This window comes from Phoca vitulina, unplaced genomic scaffold, assembly GCF_004348235.1.
Source record: "Phoca vitulina isolate PV1807 unplaced genomic scaffold, GSC_HSeal_1.0 scaffold6, whole genome shotgun sequence".
Taxonomy (NCBI): domain Eukaryota; kingdom Metazoa; phylum Chordata; class Mammalia; order Carnivora; family Phocidae; genus Phoca; species Phoca vitulina.
In genome coordinates this window covers 6,105,825-6,129,629 of record NW_022589709.1, presented here as the reverse complement: position 1 = coordinate 6,129,629, position 23,805 = coordinate 6,105,825, and the positions used below count along the sequence as shown (strand labels likewise).

Genomic DNA, 23,805 nt, shown 5'->3' with positions numbered 1-23,805 from the left:
CGATCCCGGGACTCCAGGATCATGACCTGAGCCAAAGGCAGTCGCTTAACCAACTGAGCCACCCAGGCGCCCAATTGTACAACTTTTTAAAAACCTGAGATCTATCCTACTGACATTCTATGTGGCAAGCTGTTAAATTCCATGTGTGTTCTAAAATGAAGATTAAGGTTCACAATAAGGCCAAGAACTTGCTTGAAATTTAAAAGCTGTCATTATGACTTATTCGATATAGACATAAACAAGACCAGTGCTATAGATAAGCAAGTGAGTTTTCCTAGTTGGATCCTGTTACAACTACCTGTTGTCAATTAAATTTATTTCCAGTATCCCCAGATATTAACAGATGGGTTTCACTGTGTATGAATAGCCACCATTTGTAAGTTCTGTAGATATTCTTTCTCACATACAACTACATATAACTCTTATAAGATGCTAGAAATGCACAGAGATTATTTGTGTGCTTGTATACAGTTTCTGTTTGTTTGTTTTTTATTTTAATCCTAGACTGGTACCTCCTTAGCAATTAGTTTTCTGGGAGCATCTAGTTAATTTTCCATGAAAGCATAGAGAATTTAGAAGCCTGATTGCTATATCAGGGCATATGACATTCTCTAAAAGTTGCAACTTTCAACTTTTAATTCTCCCCTAAATCTGATAATTGATGTGCTTAAATTAAATAGGCTTACAAAATTTTGTAGTGTTTCCCATTTACCAATTACACATAAAGAGAATATGCTCCTATTCAGAATAAACCACCAATGTCAAATCTATTGTGTATGTGATGATCCAGCACTGGGTTAGGATGTCCCTTACTGTCACTTTTTTGTGCTACGACTATTGTAACTTCCTAACTGATTGCTCTGGCTCCAGCATTTTACCTTGATGATTTATTCTAACTAACATCAAATGTATTTTCCAAACTAACAAGGGTCCCCCCATATCACCATCCCAATTAAAAACCTCCTATTGGTTCCTTGTTGCCTCTAGAATTAATAATGATAGTAGTAATAACATTAATAATTACGAGGGCAAACACTTAATGGATTTACTCTGTGCTAGGCACTATGTGATGTATTTTATATACATTTCCTCATTTAATTTTCATAATAACTCTGAAAGTTCACAGTTGTGGGAACTGAGGTCCAAAGAGGTTGACTTATTTATCCAAGATCATATAGCTAGTACGTGATGGTACTAGTACCCAAACTCAGATCTGTCTGACTAAAGTTCATATTCTGAGCCATGATACTATTCTGTCTCCTTTTCCTAATAAAACACATACTCCTTGGCCGGTCTTTCATAAAATGGAGACCCTTCATTTGTTCTAATAAATCTTTTATTCCTCTTTAACACACACCTTCTTCAGCTCCGTTTTTGTTTTATTATCTTAAAGTCATATTTCATCTTTCAGTTCTTTGGTTTTCCATTTCTCCCAACTTTTCCACTTTTGCTCTTCACACCTTTCTTTTGCACCCATCCTCTGCTTCCTTAGTCATTCAGTGAATGGCTTGTTAGTATTATGCACCTGCTGATTGGTCATTATCTCTGTCTCCCATAAAGTCAGGGACTAGAGGGGGCATCAAAAGGGAGGATCCATTCCACACCAGAAGCAGCTGAAAAGAATAAAAATGACCCTATTCCAGTGCCTAGTACTCAAAAAAGTATTGATAGAGAATCAAAGTCCTAATTACTATTAAATCTCATCTCATAATTTCAGGGGTAAATAATCTTATTTCTTCCAGGTAAATTATAAGCTCCTTAAGCATAAAACAAAACCCTGTTTCTTTGCATCACTTTCACTCATACCTTAGATACAGGTTTTGTGTCCTGCCTACTTTTTGTAGGGAATTTCTTTGTGACATGTGTGTATTAAATAGTATGAATGCCTATATCTGCAAGTATATTTCCAAATATATAGAGGGTTATTGTGCTGAAAGATTAAAAGCACTGGCACAGAAACCAGAAATTTAAGGATGAAGACTAAAAGCCCACTGATAGATCAGTGCCATCTGATAAATATCTTCTCTGAGGATAGAAATGATGGTTTCTGTGTAACTGACTCCATAGAATTATTATGTTAACCTTCATGACAGGAAAGCCTTTATAAAGTATCCTATACTACTGATCTCAAAGTGTCTATGTATCAGAGTTCAACCACAGAAACTGAAACAATAAGAAATAATCTTAAAAGATTTATTGCAAGGAATTGTCTTCCATATTGTTGGGCTGGTTAGGCAAGTGTGACACCCGTAGGGTAAGCTGAACATCAGGCAGGCCAGCTGAAATTCTCAAGCATAAGCTGAAGCTGCTATCCATAGATGTAATTTCTTCTTCTTCAGAGTACATATAGCAATACCTCTAAGGCCTTTCAACTGATTAAATCAGGCCCACCCAGGTTATCCAGGATAGGCTCTGCTATTTAAAATCAGCTGATTGTGGACTTTAATCATGTCTACAAAATCTTAGCAACACCTAGACTACTGTTTGATTGAATAACTAGGGATTGTAGCCTAGCAAATAGACACATAAAACTAACCATTACAGTCCCCCAAACCTCCCTTTTCCAATTAGGTATGAGGCTGGATTATTCTTCATAGTGAGACAGATCAAATGCGTAAACAGATATGAGAATTCAGTTGCCTTCTATTCATATATGAAAGAGATTTGGAAAATTTCTCAATTTTTTGTTTTGGAAAATGGAGTTATTTTTTATAAAACTATTTTGTATGTTAACATGCAATGAATGTATTATTTTTAAATTTAATTTATAAATTATTTCTAATTTAAGTTTCTAATACAGTAAATATGGATGGATATAGCACACATAAACAAAACTCATTAGGATTCTAAATTTTAAGAGTGTCAAGGAACCCTAATTCTAGAGGGTTTGAGAACCATAATTCTAAATAAGTGGAAAGATTATATAACCTTACTCATATCAATAAAACAAACACCTCAATAGTTATCCTTATATTTGGCATATATCATTGCAAATATCTTCTCTTGCCCAGCAGGAAGTAGTGTAAAAATTTGGTCTTACATTATGAATGTAAAAACTATTCCTCCTTATGCATTGATTTAAAGAAATTATTATTCAAAGAATCACAACCTCCTTTTGTGAACTCCTACTGACTTAATCTGATGCTATAAAATACCTATTTGAATTTTGGCTATAAACACTTTAACATCAGTATTCAATATTTTATTCTAAAACTTAGTTTCTGCAGATCCCAGTAAGTTATCCCTGCCAGGTTTCCTTATACCATGGTCAAAACATTTATTTGGAGGATTTTTTTATTCACGTTTTATATAGGAAAAATTAGTAAGCTAACAAAGTGGGTAGGAAGGGACTTGTAATGACTTTCTATTCCAGTGGGTAAACATCAAGTTATTCTCTACCATTTCGCTACTTTTTGATTAGCCAAAAAAATTAGAGGAGAGAAAGTCATGGAAAAGCCAAAATCACGTTATTTGGGGAAAAAAAATGGCCAAAAGATAGTGCAAAATCGATTTGAGGAAGATCTATCCAAGTAAAACTGCTTATCAAATCCCAGTTTATTATATAATGTCACCCTAAAGTGTGAAGTAAAAAGGAGTATAAATATAATCTTTTAAGACAGAAGTTGCAAACAAAGATTGCTGCAGGGATGTAGCAGGTAACGTAATCTACTGAAGCTATTCATAGGAGGAATGGAGATATTTGTGCCCTGTCCAAACTGGGTGGCCATTATTCAGCAATTGCCAAATCTTGACTTGTGGGAATGTGTACCCGTTGTTGTCAGTTCTTTAGTTTGTTCCACAAAAAAAGAATCTACATTATTATGAGAAATACCCAATGTTTAAATACTTCCAGCTAATAAAAAATTTAAGCCTGTGCAGGCCAAATATTTCCACAGATGGTTACCGCTGTGTAACATCTGCTTTAGGAAAGCTGGATATCACGTGAATTACTTGGTGACAGAGGACCAAGAAGATACCATCCTCTAAGGTAATCTGTAGTCACTGTTGTTTTCCACCTGAACCTGTCCCTACCCCCTCCCCCAACATTACTTAATATAAAAGTTTCTCATCATTATTTTGTCTTTGCTTTCTAAAATTACTTCAGAAATCAAATTGATCAGTGGAGGCCCAGACTGAGACTTCACGCTCCTTCAAATTGCTCATCTTTAAAAGTTTGTTCAGCATCTGGAAAAAGAACCATGCTTAGGTGAGGAAGACGTAGACAAGACTCACCAAACTCAATTTGTTCACTTAATAAATCAGTCCTGTCATTATCCTAATGCATCAGCTTGAGAACTCAGGAAACCCCTAAGGCAGGATTTCTCAACCTCAGCACAATAGACATCTTGGGCCAGATAATTCTTTGCTGTCGGAGGCTATTCTGTGCAATGTAGGATGTTTAGCAGCATCCCTGGGCTCTACCCACTAGAGGCCAGTAGCGCCTTCAACCCAATTTGGCAAAGTTGTTTCCAGATATTGCCAAATGCCTCCAAGGAGCAACATCAGCCCTTGTTGAGAGCCACTGATCTAGGGGTATTCATGCATGCCCCTTGGGGATCTCTCACCTCTTCTCAGGCTACTTACACTGTACTCTTTCTAAGATGAGTTCTGGTTAATGAAATATGTTTCATCATGTTACATTTTCAGGGATGTTTGATGCCCTGGACAACTGCATTGCTGTCCATTCCTTTGCCTCAGTCCTAAAGGAACGAATTTTTTGGTTAATGTTTCATGTTACCAACTCCTCCTCCTATTTCTGTTACTTGCTTAATACTTCTTCCAACTCTTATCCTATACCAGTGTTTGCATCTGGTTAACCAGCTAAAATGTCTCAAGTTACTTTCCATTCTGAATACTTAAAATGTTATTTTGCTTGTTTAGTAAACATTAATCTAGACCCTTGTTTTTCTTACAACTAAAGTCAGTGCTTATCTGTCTTAATTTATCAAAGTGACCATAAGATTTTTCCTTACAACTTTTTTTATTTCAGTTGATTTGAAGAATTTGATAACCCTGTTTTTATTTTTTTGTTTGCTTGTTTTTAAAGATTTTATTTGAGAGGGAGAGAGAGCAAGGGGAGGAACAGAGGGAGAGGGAGGGAATCTCAAGCAGACTCCACGTTGAACACAGAGCCTGACACAGCTCAGTCTCACAACCCTGAGATCATGACCTGAGTCAGAATCAGGAGTCAGATGCTTAACCAGCTGAGCCACGCAGGTGCCCCCATAACCCTGTTTTTTTTTTTATTAGAGTAGTTAAATCAATTTATTAAGGTTGCTGGGGAATTAAATGAGTTATATAGAATGCTTAATACAGTGCTAGGCATAAATTGATCAATAACAGTTATAAGTTACCACTAGTAAAATTTTCACAGCTTGTAGTAAATAATTGGTCTTTAGTTTATAAATTTCATTCTAGTCATATGGTACTGGGTGTGAGATGGGACAAAAAGCCTCTATCAACAATTACTTTTTTAATTGGCAAGTTTGAGCAACAAGAATATAAAAGCTAAACTTGACAAACTCTCTAAAAATCATAAACAAAAAGCATGATGCAGTCAATGAGAAATGCAAATATATACAAAATGCTAAATTTACATAAACGAAGAGAAGTTGACTGCTGGGAAGGGGAATTATAGAAAGATCTGAGATGTGTGATACTTTAACATGATTTATTAAGGAATTCTAGCAGCCAGACAAAAGAAACATGGCCTCTCTAACAAAAACTGAACACACCATTTCATTTTTTATTATTTTTTTTTATTAACATATAATGTATTATTTGTTTCAGGGGTACAGGTCTGTGATTCATCAGTCTTACATAAGTCACAATGCTCACCATAGTACATACCCTTGCCATTGTCCATCACCCAGCCACCCCATCCCTCCCACCCCCCTCCTCTCCAGCAACCTTCAGTTTGTTTCTTGAGATTAAGAGTCTCTTATGGTTTGTCTCCCTCTCTGGTTTCATCTTGTTTCATTTTTTCCTCCCTTACCCTATGATCCTCTGTCTTGTTTCTCAAATTCCTCATATCAGTGAGATCATATGATACTTGTCTTTCTCTGATTGACTTATTTCACTTAACATAATACCCTCTAGTTCCAACCACATCATTGCAAATGGCAAGATTTCATTTTTTTGATTGCTGCATAATATTCCATTGTATATATATACCACATCTTCTTTATCCATTCATCTGTTGATGGACATCTAGGCTCTTTTCATAGTTTGGCTATTGTTGACATTGCTGCTATAAACATTGGGGTGCAGGTGCCCCTTCAGATCACCACATTTGTATCTTTGGGGTAAATACCCAGTAGTGCAATTGCTAGGTCGTAGGGTAGCTCTATTTTAACTTTTTTTTTTTAATTTTATTTTATTACATTAATCACCATACATTACATCATTAGTTTTTGATGTAATGTTCCATGATTCATTGTTTGCGTATAACACCCAGTGCTCCATTCAATACGTGCCCTTTTTAACACCCATCACCAGGCTAACCCATCCCCCCACCCCACTCCCTTCTAGAACCCTCAGTTTGTTTCTCAGAGTCCATAGTCTCTCATGGTTCGTCTCCCCCTCCGATTCCCCCCCCCTTCATTTTTCCCTTCCTACTATCTTCTTTTTTTTTTTTTTTTGAACATATAATGTATTATTTGTTTCAGAGGTACAGCTCTGTGATTTATCAGTCTTACACAATTCACAGCACTCACCATAGCACATACTCTCCCCAATGTCTATCACCCAGCCACCCCATCCCTCCCACCCCCACCACTCCAGCAACTTTCAGTTTGTTTCCTGAGATTAAGAATTCCTCATATCAGTGAGGTCATATGATACATGTCTTTCTCTGATTGACTTATTTCGCTTAGCATAATACCCTCTAGTTCCATCCACGTCGTTGCAAATGGCAAGATTTCGTTTTCTTTTGGTTTTTTTCCAATGGCTGCATAATATTCCCTTGTATTTATATACCACATCTTCTTTATCCATTCATCTGTTGGCGGACATCTTGGCTCTTTCCATAGTTTGGCTATTGTGGACATTGCTGCTATACACATTGGAGTGCATATGTCCCTTCAGATCACTACATTTGTATCTTTGGGGTAAATACCCAGTAGTGCAATTGCGGGGTCATACGGTAGCTCTATTTTCAACTTTTTGAGGAACCTCCATACTGTTTTCCAAAGTGGCTGCACCAGCTTGCATTCCCACCAACAGTGTAGGAGGGTTCCCCTTTCTCCGCATCCTCACCAACATCTGTCGTTTCCTGAATTGTTAATTTTAGCCATTCTGACTGGTATGAGGTGGCATCTCCTGGAGCTTTTGATTTGTATTTCCTAGATGCTGAGTGATGTTGAGCACTTTTTCATGTGTCTGTTGGCTATTTGGATGTCTTTGCAGAAATGTCTGTTCATGTCTTCTGCCCATTGATTGGATTATTTATTCTCTGGGTGTTGAGTTTGATAAGTACTTTATAGATTTTGGATACTAGCCCTTTATCTGATATGTCATTTGCAATTATCTTCTCCCATTCTGTCAGTTGTCATTTGGTTTTGTTGACTGTTTCCTTTGCTGTGCAAAAGCTTTTTATCTTGATGAAGTCCCAATAGTTCATTTTTGCACTTGCTTCCCTTGACTTTGGTGATGTTTCTAGGAAGAAGTTGCTGTGGCTGAGGTTGAAGAGGTTGCTGCCTGTGTTCTCCTCAAGGATTTTGATGGCTTCCTGTCTCACATTTAGGTCTTTCATCCATTTTGAGTCTATTTTTGTGTGTGGTGTAAGGAAATAGTCCAGTTTCATTCTTCTGCATGTGGCCGTCCAGTTTTCCCAACACCATTTGTTGAAGGGACTGTCTTTTTTCCATTGGACATTCTTTCCTGCTTTGTCGAAGATTAGTTGACCATAGAGTTGAGGGTCCATTTCTGGGCTCTCTATTCTGTTCCACTGATCTATGTGTCTGCTTTTGTGCCAGTACCATACTGTCTTGATGATTACAGCTTTTTTTTTCACATTTTTTTTATTATTATGTTATGTTAATCACCATACATTACATCATTAGTTTTTGATGTAGTGTTCCATGATTCATTGTTTGCGTATAACACCCAGTGCTAATAGAGCTTGAAGTCTGGAATTGTGATGCCACCAGCTTTGCTTTTCTTTTTCAACATTCCTCTGGCTATTCGGGGTCTTTTCTGGTTCCATACAAATCTTAAGATTATTTGTTCCATTTCTTTGAAAGAAGTGGATGGTATTTTGATAGGGATTGCTTTAAATGTATAGATTGCTCTAGGGAGCATAGACATTTTCACAATATTTTTTCTTCCAGTCCATGAGCATGGAATGTTTTGCCATTTCTTTCTGTCTTCCTCAATTTCTTTCATGAGTATTCTATAGTTTTCTGAGTACAGATCTTTTGCCTCTTTGGTTAGATTTATTCCTAGGTATCTTACAGTTTTGGGTGCAATTGCAAATGGGATCGACTCCTTAAATTCTCTTTCTTCTCTCTTGTTGTTGGTGTATAGAAATAAAACTCATTTCTGTGCATTGAATTTATATCCTGCCAGTTTACTGAATTCTTGTATGAGTTCTAGCAGTTTTGGGATGGAGTCTTTTGGGTTTTCCACATAAAGTATCATATCATTTGCAAAAAGTGAGAGTTTCACTTCTTTGCCGATTCAGATGCCTATTATTTCTTTTTGTTGTCTGATTGCTGAGGCTAGGACATCTAGTACTATGTTGAACAGCAGTGGTGATAGTGGACATCCCTGCCATGTTCCTGACCTTAGGGGAAAAGCTCTCAGTTTTTCCCCATTGAGAATGATATTCGCTGTGGGTTTTTCATAGATGGCTTTTATGATATTGAGGTATGTGCCCTCTATCCCTACACTGTGAAGAGTTTTAATCAAGAAAGGATGCTGTACTTTGCCAAATGCTTTTTCTGCATCTATTGAGAAGATCATATGGTTCTTGTTCTTTCTTTTATTAATGTATAGTATCACATTGATTGATGTGCAGATGTTGAACCAACCTTGCAGCCCAGGAATAAATCCCACTTGGTCGTGGTGAATAATCCTTTTAATGTACTCTTGGATCCTATTGGCTAGTATTTTGATTAGAATTTTTGCATCCATGTTCATCAGGAATATTGGTCTGTAGTTCTCCTTTTTGATTGGGTCTTTGTCTGATTTGGGGATCAAGGTAATGCTGGCCTCATAAAATGAGTTTGGAAGTTTTCCTTCCATTTCTGTTTTTTTGGAACAGTTTCAGAAGAATAGGTATTAATTCTTCTTTAAGTGTTTGGTAGAATTCCCCTGGGAAGCCATCTGGCCCTGGGCTTTTGTTTGTTGGGAGATTTTTGATTACTGCTTCAATTTCCTTAGTGGTTATAGGTCTGTTCAGGTTTTCTATTTCTTCCTGGTTCAGTTTTGGTAGCTTATAGGTCTCTAGGAATGCATCCATTTCTTCCAGATTATCTAATTTGCTGGCATTTAGTTGCTCATAATATGTTCTTAAAATTGTTTGTATTTGGGTGGCGCCTGGGTGGCTCAGACGGTTAAGCGTCTGCCTTCGCCTCAGGTCATGATCCCAGAGTCCTGGGATCGAGCCCCATATCGGGCTCCCTGCTGAGCAGGGAGCCTGCTTCTCCCTCTCCCTCTGCCTGCCGCTCCCCCTGCTTGTACTCTGTCTAATAAAAAAAAAAATTGTATTTGGTGTTGGTTGTGATCTCTCCTCTTTCATTCATGATTTTATTTATTTGGGTCATTTTTCTTTTTGATAAATCTGGCCAGGGGTTTATCGGTCTTATTCTTTCAAAGAACCAGCTCCTAGTTTTGTTGATCTGTTCTACTGTTCTTTTGGTTTCTATTTCATTGATTTCTGCACTGATCCTTATTATTTCTCTTCTCTTGCGGAGTTTAGGCTTTATTTGCTGTTCTTTCTCCAGCTCCTTTAGGTGTGAACATACCATTTCTTATCTATTATTTGTTATTAGGGTTCTAATTAGCTAGTCCGTGGCATTTAATTCCAACTCCATGATATAAATAACTTGCCACATGCAAGTATTTACAATTTCTAAGCAGATTGGAAAGTAAGCCTATACTTTGAGAACTCGTATTTATTGGTCAGCATGACTCCCGTGTCCTAAAATCGTATGTACCTCCCTCTCTCCGTTGGGGAGATGACGAGGGGAAAGAACACTGGTTGTAGAAGTAAGGAGATGTGGTTTGTAGTCCTGTGTCCGCCACTAATTTCCTGTGTGGCCTTGAGCAAATTTAACTTCTCTAAGCTTCAGTGTCCTCACTCACAGCACAAGAAAGCAGCACTAAATGACTTCTGATTACCTTCTGGTGCTAACATTTTGTGATTAACCAAATCTGTGATTCTAGGCCACATTTGTGCTGAGAAACCATGAGACTCTGAGAAAAGTGAGGGAAGGAACAGGACTTGCAAAGCACTCTTCTCTTTAGCAGATGGAGAACCGTGGAATGCCAAGTGCCTTTTTAAAAAAGTTCTAGACTATCTAAAGTGTTAGGCAAATTTCATGTTCTTAAAAATCCGTAACTTATATCTTACAGCTATTCCAATTTTAGATGTGTGGGTGTTTCGTCCCTTCTAACATGTTTTTATGTCAATTTTCCTTAGTAGTCTGATAGGATCCAACAGTACACAGACGTTCACAATTACCCTAGCAACCAGCCAAGATCCTATGGAAAGATTTTCATGAAGTTAGACATTATGTTCATTTTTTTCCCCACCTCTTTTTATTCCCAAGTTGGGTAATATTACCCTTTTGCTACCCTCAGAATAGGCTTGTTGCTTGCTCTATCTTGTTTTATTTGTGGACTCACCAATAACTATCCACCAATATGGCAATTGGTTCATGACATTTACCCCAGTTAGCAGAATTACAGACAACTCAGTAAAAAGATTATACACAAAAATTTCCTTTAGGGCATGAATCAGCACTCTCCATGAGCCCATAAATAAGTCTGGTTTTCTGTATGTCTGAAGCATTCACATAATCCGTAAGTATAATATATTGGTCCCACTTTCCTTATTTTGTATAATCAAACAGTAATCAATAAAGAACTACGACTGCTGCAAAATGAGACTTCTGAGGCTTTGAGGGTAAATTCATCACCAGCACATGTATAAAAGTCACTGCAGAATCTTTTCTCTCTTTAAGTGCCCTTGAAACCCAGTAATTGAATTATGTTCCAGGCCCCCAAGGAGAACTACAAGGTTATAATTGTCTCACACTTAATTACATGCATTGCAAAAGGTAAATGTACAAAGTCATTCTTGTGCCAAGTATAGAGAATAAAAACACTGACGAATTTTGATATTGCTGGATCATTGATGCACAGAAAGTAGAAATTTATGCAAGACCCATGTCTAACAGTGATGGTGCTGTGTAAATGTGCAGCCAAGCCAAGAACACTGCCTTCACTGTTCTGGGCCTGGGGCCCACACTCACAGTCCTGCTATTCTTCTCCTTCTTTTGTGGTGCTAGTGAGGCAGCTTATTTTTCCCATTTCCTTTATGGGCCACAGTTGTTATTTGCCAGGCCATCATCATCTCTGAGTTTCCAAGACAGTATTAGCTTAATGCCTTGTCTTGACACTATCAGATATAATCAGAGAAACGAAAAATGCCTTGGGAAAGATAAATGATATTTTAGCCAAGCTGTACAAGAGAAATAGTGCCACTTTTAAGTACTATTTTCCATAGCTTCTAATGGAGCCTGCTCAGGAGGATCATCAGCTTTTCTGGGGTAAGTAAAAGCGACTTGACCCTTTCCATATAATGGGGGAATGATTACCTCCTATGATCACTAATCCTAAATTTTGAATCAGGCCCAGGATATACCTACTTTTCTTCATACTGCATTTGATATGTCATTTGGCTTGCTGGGTAAAGATCCACATCCTTTTGTAACAGAATGTTGCATTTTTCTTTAATTGATGTCATCAGGAAAAGCTAATGGCAAATGCTACTTCCTTATGCAAGAGTCCGCTGCCTGAATGTACCTGCACATGTTTTGTGATAAATAATATATCTTGCATTCATCCAATGCAGCCTGAGGAAATAGATGGAATTAGTGTCTTGTTTTCAAAGCAGAAAGAAACTACAGCTTAGAAGAAGAGAGTGAGATTATTACATGCTTTCCTAATTTCATTTTTATAAACTCCAAAGCATTGTGGTGGTTTTCAACTCTAGGCGGGAATTTTGACTCTCCTTTGAGTTCAAAGGAAAAAAACTGATGTTTAAAGAAAACTATTTTTACTCCCAGAGTATAAACTGTTCCCTCCAGAAAAAGCCCCATGTATGCAGGCAGGCCAGTGAGGAACACCTTTAGTATAATCCTACTGTGACGTGGGGTAAAACCTCTCCAGTCACAGGTGAAAAGTAAATTTTTTAATCACTCTGAGCAACTAGTTCTTTAGCCTGCCAGAGTTCATATACCTGGTGGAATTCATTTGTCCTCTTAAATTGCTACACAACTTGGGTCAAGATAGTCAGAGAGGAATTGAAATTCTGGGGAAGAACCAGACCTTCAGTAGCCAAGCTGGCACCCTACTCCATTCTTCTCCCATAAGCCTTTCTCTGTTTCCAGAGATTGCAGACATATAGTCAACAGTGCTAGGGATGTTATTCCTTTAACAGATCCACTGTTCCGTTAAGCCATTAATCAAGCAAATCACAGATGTTGTTTTCTTTCTAGATGTTACTATAATTACTCCTAATAACACCTACTGAATTTGTAATTTCATTGCCATTGATGACTTTTTAAAAATTTATCAGATAATTCATTTCTTAAATTCTGTTTATATGGATATCAGTTGTATTTTTCTACCTTGAAGAGTTCAGGATCTCTCCTCCAGTTGTCACCACATATTTGCCAAAGAATATAACAGGGTAACCTCACATATGGGTAGATAAATAGGTTCTTGAAAGACTGAAGGTTGAAACCCACATGCTGAGTTTGCAATCAAACCATATTCTCCTTATACTGAAAGATGGGTATTATCATTTGGAGGCATATGGTGCTAATAAATCTAGGTGAAGGAATCTGCCATTCTTAAAGGCAGAGCCAGGAAGGGAGCTTCGCCCAGCTGCCCGGTGTACAGATGGTGAGACTGGGACCCAGAGAAATGAAGTCTCAGTTACTAAGACAAAATAACGACCAGAGTCCAAGGCTCATGGCTTGTAATCTATTGTTATCTCTTCTACCACACCAGTTCTCCAAATAGCCCTTGCCATATCAGGAGGAAATAAAAATCTCCTTCCTGACTCAGTTAAAACAGTTCAGATTTCTGAGATTCATTCTACACACTTACCCACTCTCCTAAAAGTAAAATTTAGCCAGACATTCTTCACTCCTGATTTGAACTGAGTGAGCTCTATCTTCATTGCTGATTAAATATCACTGATATCTCCTGTTGTAGTGACATCATTTTAAAATTTCCTTCTCAAACTTTCAAGGTTATGAAGTGCTTTTTCCTTCTCATACTTTAAGTCCCTATACAATATGCTTCTATTAAGAGATTGATAATTGGGTAGTGACAATAGCAGTGGTGTGGCTTAGAAAAAAAATAGGCATTGGAATTGAACTTGGAATTGAATCTCTGATCTTCTGCTTAGTAATTGTGTGATGTCAGACAAGTTACCTAAATTTTCACATCCTCACATTGAAACAAAGTGTTTCTGTGTAATCACCTGGTACACACAATGACTGGCTTATAGAGGCACTTAACAATTATTAGTTATTGCTATTAATTAGAACCATATGAAAGAATGGTGACTGCCATGGCATTTTTTAAATGTTTTTTAACATCTAGAGGAGAGAAGGAGAATCTCATTTTCTGCTTTTAGTATGAATGATCATGGGCTGCTACGACCAATGCAGAGAGCCTTGTAGATAGTTAGCAGCCTACAAACAAACTGTATTATTGAACAGGAGGTACTCTGACCCCTTAGCCAAGGGCGTTGCAGGCTGCTCTGTTGCGGTGTAGTATCAGTCTGAACTCACTAGATTGAAGAAACAATGCAGGACCACAAGAATACATTGAGGGTTTCTTTGTCTCACCCATTTCATTAAATAAAAATTCCAAATCCCAGCAATCACCAGCGAACTTAATGGCGACATGTTCTCAACCTCTTCCTCCCCAAGTATGACTCAGAGCAGTGGTTTTGGTAATGTGGTTCCTGGGCCAGCTGCATCAGCTTTACTTAGGAACTTATTAGAAATGCAAATTCTTGGGCCCAACTAGGGACATGCTGAATCAGAAACCCTGGGGAAGACTCAAAAATCTGCTTTTAACAAGCTTCCAGGATGATACTGATGCTTACTAGAGTTAAAGAACCATACCTGGAGAATCTGCCCAGGTGCTACAGTGTTTCTCAAAGTGAGGAGGAGGTACCAGGGCAGGACTCAGAATGATCCGAGATAGGACAACATGACTTTCAAGTAGTGAAAGTTTCCCTGTCTTGATTCTCTTTCAATCTTTAAGTCTCAGTTTGATGTTCATAGCCACTAATACCTCTCTAACCATTGCTAATCTTTTTTAACAAAGAGAGTAGGATGCAAATCCTGTGTCTTTAGGGAGTGGCAGAATCTAGCTAGAATTCAGTGATAATTTGTTTCTTTCTATTTACTTTTATGGATACCTTCAATTTATGGCCCATTGTATTTGTTTGACATTTACTTGTGATAAAAAGTGTTTGTTTTTTTATATAAGTGTTTAGTCAAGGGGCCCCTGGTGGCAAAGTCTGTTAAGTGGCCAACTCTTGGTTTCTGCTCTTGTTGTGATCTCAGGGTGACGAGATTAAGCCCCAGTTGGGGCTCAGTCCAGAGTCTGCTTGAGATTCTCTCCCTCTCCCTCTGCCCTTCCTGCTCATGCTCTCTTTCTCTCTCTCAAAATAAAATAAATAAATCTTAAAAATATAAATATTTAGTCAATTTAAGGAAAAGGTTAAGAAAACAATATAGCTAGTGTATAGATACGGCAAAAATCAATGATGCCAGAGTGAATGTTTTTGGAGAAATGCTGGCATAGTAGAGAGAATATTGTCTGTGCTACTTTTTCTAGCCTCAGTTTTCTCATCATCAAATGAGAATGATGATACTAACATCGTAGAAGTGGTATAAGAATTTATGTATGAGAAATACTGGCTGTAATCCTCAGGTACTTGGTACTTGCCACATTCTTATTCTCTTGCCACATTCTTATTCTCTCAAGCTTTAGTCGGTTTGCTATGTGGCCTCCAGGATACCATTTTTTGGGGGACTTCTGAGACCTCACTTGTAAGGCAACAAAAGGAGACTTGATGATCTCAAAAGCCCCTTCTAGCTCTTAACTAATATGTATATACATGTATGTTGTGTCTGTGTGTACATAAACATATATAATAAAATCTGTATTCCCTACCTTTATGCAAACATGAAATAGGCGTAAGTAGCTATATTCCCCAGATATAAACCTTGAGTGCTTGGGAATAATATTGAAAGTGAATGAGCTGTGTTGGAAAAATAAAAATCAAGCCATGAGGAATGTGTGAGCTGATGTACATTTCAGAGCTCAAAGGTAATTTCATTGTATTTTATTATCATCTGTCAACCTTAAAGCAATAGTGAGACTAGAAAATAGATTGTCATGGAGGTTTCTGAGGACAGTGGTTTCCATAAGTTGGTGTAAATATATTCAGAAAGACTTGTTCCTACTTAATAACTCACGTTTTTCCTTCTGAATTGCTGATGCATTCACTTACAGCATTTGAAAGGCAGCTTGTCCTTTGCTGTCAAGTGAACTTGATAGAATAATAGAAAATTCTGAAAAATTCAATCGGATCTTGTTGCTCCTCAAAGGAATTTCTTGACTATGTATTCTATTTAAGGAGAGAGAGTCGGCAGTGTTTTTTTGCTCTTGTACAAAACGCTGACCAAGTTTAACAGCACAGGGTCTAGTTAGCAGGTGCCACATTGAGTTTCCTTTCTCAGCATTCCAGACGATGGTGCTGCTGGAGTTTGGGGGGTCCTTTGGCAGGTGAAAGAAATACTTAAGGGTATAATACAAGCTGGAACTGTTATGAAATCAGAGGTGATAACCATCAGCTTGTTTATTGTTTATAGCATTCTCATCAATTAGACCTAAAAACAAAAAAGTGGTGAACTTAGTTTCTCTCAATCACAATGTAAAATAGCTTGCACGGTCTTTTACATAACTGACTATTAAGGAGTCCCAGAAGATAGATGCTCTCCAATATTGGCAATTCTGATGAAACACCCCAGTGGGACTATTTGACTCAATTCAACTGTCACTTAATTGAAAATTACTATGTGAGGTACAGGGAATGTGCTTGAAGTCAGATGGACAAAGGTTCAAGTTATTATCTCACTATCTCTTTAAGCTCTGGTCTCCACATCTATAAACTAAGAATAAAATGTTCCTACTTCACAAGACTGTTCTGAGAATTAATGTTGGAAATAATTAGAACAACTAATAGTCACTGAGCACTTACTACCTGCCAGGTGTCATTCTAAGGGCTAGGATCATTTAAGGCTCCATAAATCTGAGCCTAGGTTATTAGTTCCAGGTTATGGAAATGGGACCCTAGAAAGAACTTAATTCGCCAGACATTATGTAGTCTGGCTCCAGTTGCCTCTTCTTTAAGGCTTTAAAAACACTTGATATTGTTCCTAACATTTCAACTCATAAATGAGTTGAGCCATGTGAAATTACAGATACTTAACCATTTTTTCATATAAAAATAGCAATTTCATGTGGTTCTACCTTATAAACATTAAATATGGATTTATAGTAGCCACAGTTGTTACTGCTAATAATGCTAGCAATGATACTGATTTTATCTTTGAAACTCATTAATATAAGGAATGCAGGTAGCATTATAGTGTAAAGACCACTAACGTGGAAATTAGGATCTGGGTAAACTCTAGGTCTCGTTTTCCCCACTTGTAAAATAATGGTGTTTGTCTTCTCTAGCTCTAATATTCAATGGCAGAGCTTTTAAAACTATGATAAAAAAATGACCTTTTGGGGGGTGCCTGGGTGGCTCAGTCAGTTAAACATCTGCCTTCAGGTCAGGTCATGATCTCAGGTTCCTGGAATCCAGCCCTGCATCAGGCTCTCTGCTCAGCAGGGAATCTACTTCTCCCTCTCTCTCTCTCTCTCTCTCTCTCTCTGCTTGCTCACTTTCCCTCTCAAATAAATAGATAAAATCTTTTAAAAAAGAGAGAGAGACTTTTTTTGGTCTAATTCATCTTTAATAACTAGTTCTACCATGAATGACTGGTACATAGTTCATGTTATACACAAGATGAGTTTACTATACACATGTTTAGATATTGTAGTAGAGTCAAATTGTACCCATTTCTAAACACATATTAATTTCTTTAATTTGTAAACCATTAATAAACCATGCATGGGCACTGGTTCATGAACTATGAGTAGCATTAGAACTCTGTGATATATAAATACATTCTTAAAGAAAAATTGTGTGTGTGTGTGTGTGTGTGTGTGTGTTCATTGCCTTCCCTTAAAAAATGTATTCTTTGGAGATTACAGATGATTATTTAAAAACATAAGGAATTATAAAAAGAAAGGCCACAGATGTGTGATAGAAATATTACTCAGGGCATTTGAATAGATAGAGAAAAGAAAGCAGTGTGTTCCACAGTCTGTTAGTACATTTATATTTAATTTTTTTTTAATTTAAAAATAGTTAAACTCCTTCCATGTTGTGTTTGAAGCACTAAGGAATTAGGGTTAGTTGAGGCATGGCCCCTGTCCTCCAGAAGCTCACAGTCCAGCCAGAGATGCCAGCAAATAAGTACATAATTGTAGGATAATAGATAATGCTCTAACATAAAACTAAAAAAAAAAGTATTTAATTTGGCTTGGGTATCAGAGGGGTTTCACCCCTAAGGTATAATTTCCTATATTTTGTTGTTTAGAATGTTTTTACTTTACTAAAATACTTTTTATTTATGTATATATAACTCACACAAAAACAATGGACTAATCTTGAGACTAATCTGCATCAACAGATTGATGAATTATAATAAAATGAACACACAAATGTATGTAGTTCTATGTAGTTCAAGAAACCACCACATGATCAAAATTAGAATTTTTTTTAACTTTCTGGAAGGTCCTGATGTGCCCCTTCCTCAATCATTGCCCTCTTCATCTTCACAAATATAACCACAATCCTGATTTCTAATACCAAGGATTAAATCCGTGTGTTCTTCAATCCTACTTATAATTACATCAAAAAGAAAATATCTAGAAATAAATTTAACGAAGGAAGTGAAAGACCTGTATATTGAAAACTATAAGACATTAATGAAAGAAATTAAAGAAGATATAAATAAATGGATATTCCATGCTCATGGATTGTAAGAATATTGCTGAGGGGCGCCTGGGTGGCTCAGTCGTTAAGCGTCTGCCTTCGGCTCAGGTCATGATCCCAGGGTCCTGGGATCGAGTCCCACATCAGGCTCCCTGCTCGGCGGGAAGCCTGCTTCTCCCTCTCCCACTCCCCCTGCTTGCGTTCCTGCTCTCGCTATCTCTCTCTCTGTCAAATAAATAAAATAAAATCTTTAAAAAAAAAAAAAAGAATATTGCTGAAGTGTCCATACCTATTCAAAGCAATCTACAGATTCAATGCAATCCCTGTCAAATTTCCCATGTCATTTTTCACAGTAACAGAACAAATAATCCTAGAATTGTCTGGTATCACAAGAGATCCAAATAGCAAAAGCAATCTTGAGAAAAAAAGAACAAAGCTAGAGACATCATGCTTCATGATTTCAAACTATATTATAAAGCTAGAGTAATTAAAACAGAATGGATTGACATAAGAACATATACATAGATCATTGAACAGAATAGAGAGCTTAGAAATAAGCCCATGCATATATGATCAATTTATGAAAAAGACAAGAATATACAATGAGGAAAAGACAATCTCTTCAATAAGTGATGTTGGGAAAACTGGACAGCCACAAGCAAAATAAAACCACTATCTTACCACTCACAAAAATTAACTCAAAATGGCTTAGAAAGAAGAAAACATAAGCGGGTTAAGCTCCTTGACCTAGGTCTTAGCAATATTTTTTTTGAATTTGACACCAAAAGCAAAAGCAACAAAATAAAAAACAAGTGAGACTACATCAAACTAAAAGCTTCTGCACAGCAAAGGAAACAATCAACAAAATTAAAAGGCAACCTGCTAAATGGGAGAAAATATTTGCAAATCATATATCTGGTAAGGGGCTAATACCTGTATAAAGACCTCACAACTCAATAGCAAAAAACATTCTGATTTAAAAATGTGCAGAAGATTTGAATAGACATTTTTCCAAAGAAGACATACAGATGGGCAATAATACATGAAAAGATGCTCTACATCATTAATCATCAGAAAAAATGCAAATCACAGCCAGAGATAGTACCTCATACCTGTTAGAGTGACTTTTATCAAAAAGATAAGAAATAACAAGTTTTGACAAGGATATGGAGAAAAGAGAACCCCTGTGCAGTTGGTGGGAATGTAAATTGGTGTAGACACTATGGAAAACAGTATGGAGTTGCCTCAAAAATTAAAAATAAAACTACCATATAATGTAGCAATTCCATTTCTGAGTATTTACCCAAAGAAAATAAAACACTACCTTGAAAAGATATATGCACCTCCATGGTCAGTGCAGCATTATTTACAATAGCCAAAATGGAAAAAAACTAAGCATCCGTTGATGGATGGATAAAGAAATTGTGAGATACACACACACACACACACACACAAATACATACACACACAAACACACTGGATAAAGAATTGTAGTTCTGTGTGTATATGTGTATGTATATATATATATATATGTATAGTTCTTTGTAGATATATATATATATACACAGTGGAATATTATTTAGCCATAAATATTGGGCAGCCATAAAATTGGATAAAGAAGAATTGTGGTAGTTACACACATACACACACACGCACAATGGAATATTATTTAGCCATAAAAATGAAATCTTGACATTTGCAAAAACATGGGTGGACCTCATGGGCATTATGCTAAGTGAAACAAGTCAGAAAAAGACAACATATGACCCCTCTTATATGTGAAACCTAAACAAAACAAAAACAAACTCCTAGATACAGATAACGGATAGTTGCCAGGGATGAGGGGGAGACATGAGTGCAAAATAAAAATAAAAAAAGTTATGTAGTAAAGTAGAAATCCCAATTATATTTGTAATATGTTAGACTAAAACACATTGTATATGAGCTATTCATGGCGAAAAGCTAGAAAACTATCAGTGTGTTAATAGGAGTTTTACTTAGGTCATAAAAAATATTTTTCTTCTACTCTTAAGTATTTTCCACATCTGCTATAATGAGCACGTATTACCTTCATAATGGGAAAAAAGCAACTAGTAAAGCTTATTTTAAAAGACTACTTTAGGAAAAAATAAAAGATAATAAAAAATAAAAAAGACTTCTTTAGGCCTGGGTTGGGCTGTCAGAACTCTGAAATGGTGATTACTGCTGGCTGCCATGTCTGAGAGGATAGTCCATCATTGTTCAGTCCCCATAATGACATTTATTGAGTATTGTCCATAGGCAGAGGTTTAGATGAGGGGCAGTGGTTCTAATGGGGTGCTAGAAGGATGCAAAAACAACTTAATAAACATGGAAGACAGGCAAAGTAGAATGAGAACTATAGCCATGGGGTCAAGCCTGGTATTTGCCACTTATCCACTATGAACTTGGACACTCCTTTGTCTCTGGGCTTACAGCTCTTCCTTGGTAGAATGAGGAATGTGGACTACATGATCACCAGGGTCTCTTTCAGTTCTAAAATTATGCTGAGATCCTTCCGCCTCCCTCCAAGAGTTTAAAAGGGAGACCTAACCATAAGACCTAGATAGCAAATTCAGGGGCCCGAATGCTGGGTTTTTTACTTAGTGATGTTGCTAACTTCTTGGCCTTAGTTTTTTCTCCTTAAGGTTGAAAAAAGCATATATGCCTGTGCTTTAAACCTTATGCAAATGGAATCACACTGATGGATTCCCTTGTGTCTATTTTTGTTCAATGTGATTCAAAAATGATGGTTCCCAAACTGTGTCCCAAAGCATCACAGGGCACTGTCAGATATTTTTAAATTTTAGAGAAAAAGTAATACTCAACATGTCAGAAACTGGACAAAGTAATAGCTTATGGTAGTTCACAATTTCAACATTAGATTGTACCATGTTTCTTTTTATGTGTCATAGTTTTGCAAATTTTAAGGGCAGCTCTGATTAACAGTAAATACATGCAAAAGTCAACGTGGAAGAAAAAATGAGGGTGGCAGTATCTAATCTGATTCTAAAATTTCAGAAGCTGTGCAGTGCCCAGTAGGCATACAGATCCCATTAGTAGGTTATTGTGGCTATTTAAGAATGAAATAAAAATGTTAGGTTTTTTTTCCTTTTAATTGTTGTGTACTTTTTAAGCATAGCTTCTAAGTTGTTAGGACATAAATATTTATTAAGTTGCTGGGAGCTAACTACTCAATAATCAGAACTGTTAGGTATTTCTTTTGGTGTAGCAATATTATGAAGAAATTCCTGAGACATTAAGGGAAACTGAGAAAATTTGGAAATTTTTCCTCTATGGATATCCATTTCTATTTGTTCCCCAGTACATATAAGAGTTATGTGTACACTATACAGTAGTCTATTAAGTGTGCAATAATGTGTCTAAAAAAAGTACATGCCTAACTTTATTTTGCTAAAAAATGCAAGCCATCATTTGAACTTTCAAGTAGTCATAATCTTTCTGCTGGTGGAGGGTCTTGCCTCAGTGTTGATGGCTGCTGACTGATTGGGGTGGTGGTTGCTGAAGGGTGGGTGTATATGGCATTTTCTTAAAATAGATTTTAAGAAATCTAAAACATTGATTGACTCTACCTTTCACAAACAATTTCTCTGTAGCACATATTTCTGTTCAATAGCATTTTACCCAAGTCGAACTTCTTTCAAAATTGGAATCAATCTCAAAACCTGCTGCTGCTTTATCATCTAAGTTTATGTATATATTCTAAATTATTTGTTGTCCTTTCAACAGTCTTCACATCTTCACCAGGGACAGATTCCATTTCAAAAAACCACTTTCTTCGCTCATCTATAAGAAACAACTATTCATCCATTCAAGTTTTATCAAGAGATTGCTGCAATTCAGTCACATCTTCAGGCTCCATTTCTAATTCTAGTTCTCTTGTTATTTCTACCATATCTGCAGTTACAGCTTCCACTGAAGTCTTGAACCCCTCCAAGTCATCTATGAGGGTTGGGATCAACTGCTTCCAAATTCCTGTTCATGTTGGTATTTTGACCTCTTCTCATGTATCATGAATATTCTTAATGATACCTAAGATGATGGATATTTTCCAGAAGGTTTTCAATTCACCATAATCAGATCCATCAGAGAAATTACTATATATGTCAGCTACAGACTTTATGTATTTCTCAAGTATTAAGACTTGGAAGTCAAAATTACTCCTTGATCTGTGGGCTGCAGAATGGATGTTGTGTTAGCAAGCATGAAAACAACATTCATCTTGTTGTACATCTCCATCAGAGCTCTCAGATGACCAGGTACATTGTCAGTGAGCAGCAATATTTTGAAAGGAATCTTTTTTTCTGAGCAGTAGGTCTCAACAGGAGGCTTAAAATATTTCAGTTAACCATGTTGTAAACAGATGAACTGTCATCCAGACTTTGTTGTTCTAAATATAGAGCACAGGCAAAGTAGATGTAGCATAATTCTTAAGGGCCCTTAGATTTTCAGAATGGATTTTCAGCGCTGGATTCAGCATAAAGTCACCAGCCACATTAATCCCTAAGAAGAGAATCAATCTGTCCTTTGAAGCTTTAGAGCCATGCATTGACTTCTCCTTTCTAGCTATGAAGTCCTAAATGACATCTTCTTCCAACAGAAGGCTGTTTTTTCTACATTGAAATCTGTTGTTTAGTGCAACCACCTTCATTAATTATCTTAGATATGTCTACTAGATAACTTGCTCCAGCTTCTATATCAGCACTTGCTGCTTCACCTTGACTTTTATGTTACGGAGACGCCTTCTTTCCCTAAACATCATGAACCAACCTCTGCTAGCTTCAAACTTCTGCAGCTTCCTCACCTCTCTCAGCATTCATAAAATGGAAGACAGTTAGGACCTTGCTCTGGACTAGGATTTGACTTAAGGGAATGTTGTGGCTGGTTTGATCTTCTATCCCGATCACTAAAATTTTCTCTGTATCAGCAGTAAGGCTATTGCACTTTCTTACCCTTTGTGTGTTCACAAGAGTAACATTTTTAACTTCCTTCAAGAACTTTTCCTTTGCATTCACAACTTGCCTGTTTGGTGCAAGAGGCCTGGTTTAGATGTATCTCAGTTTTCAACATGCCTTCTTCACTAAGCTTAATCATTTCTAGCTTTTGATTTAAAGTGAGAGACGTCACTCTTCCTTTCATTTGAACACTTAGAGGCCATTATAGAGTCATTAATTGTCCTAATTTCAATATTGTTGTGTCTCAGGGAAAAGTCAGAACTGACCACAGATCACAGCAACAAATATAATAATTATGAAAAAATTTGAAATATTGGTAGAATTACCAAAATGTGACACAAAGACACAACAGGAGCAAATGCTATTGGAAAAATGGTGCTAATAGACTTTGCTCTACCCAGGGTTGTCATAAACCTTGAATTTATTAAATCAAAC

At 36.9% G+C, this 23,805-nt stretch overlaps 1 protein-coding gene across 5 annotated transcripts in view; it reads left to right on the top strand.

Moving 5' to 3' along the window:
- The first annotated feature begins 11,502 nt into the window (after window positions 1-11,502).
- The window catches only part of ATP10B (ATPase phospholipid transporting 10B (putative)), a 322,916-nt gene continuing 310,613 nt past the window's right edge, over window positions 11,503-23,805 (top strand). For 3 of the 5 annotated variants that reach the window (XM_032403662.1, XM_032403663.1, XM_032403664.1), the window contains exon 1: window positions 11,504-11,777. The gene's annotated coding sequence lies outside the window, so the exon portion shown is untranslated. Of the gene's footprint in view, window positions 11,778-23,805 lie in introns of all 5 variants that reach the window. The other 2 variants (XM_032403661.1, XM_032403659.1) reach the window with 1 other exon arrangement.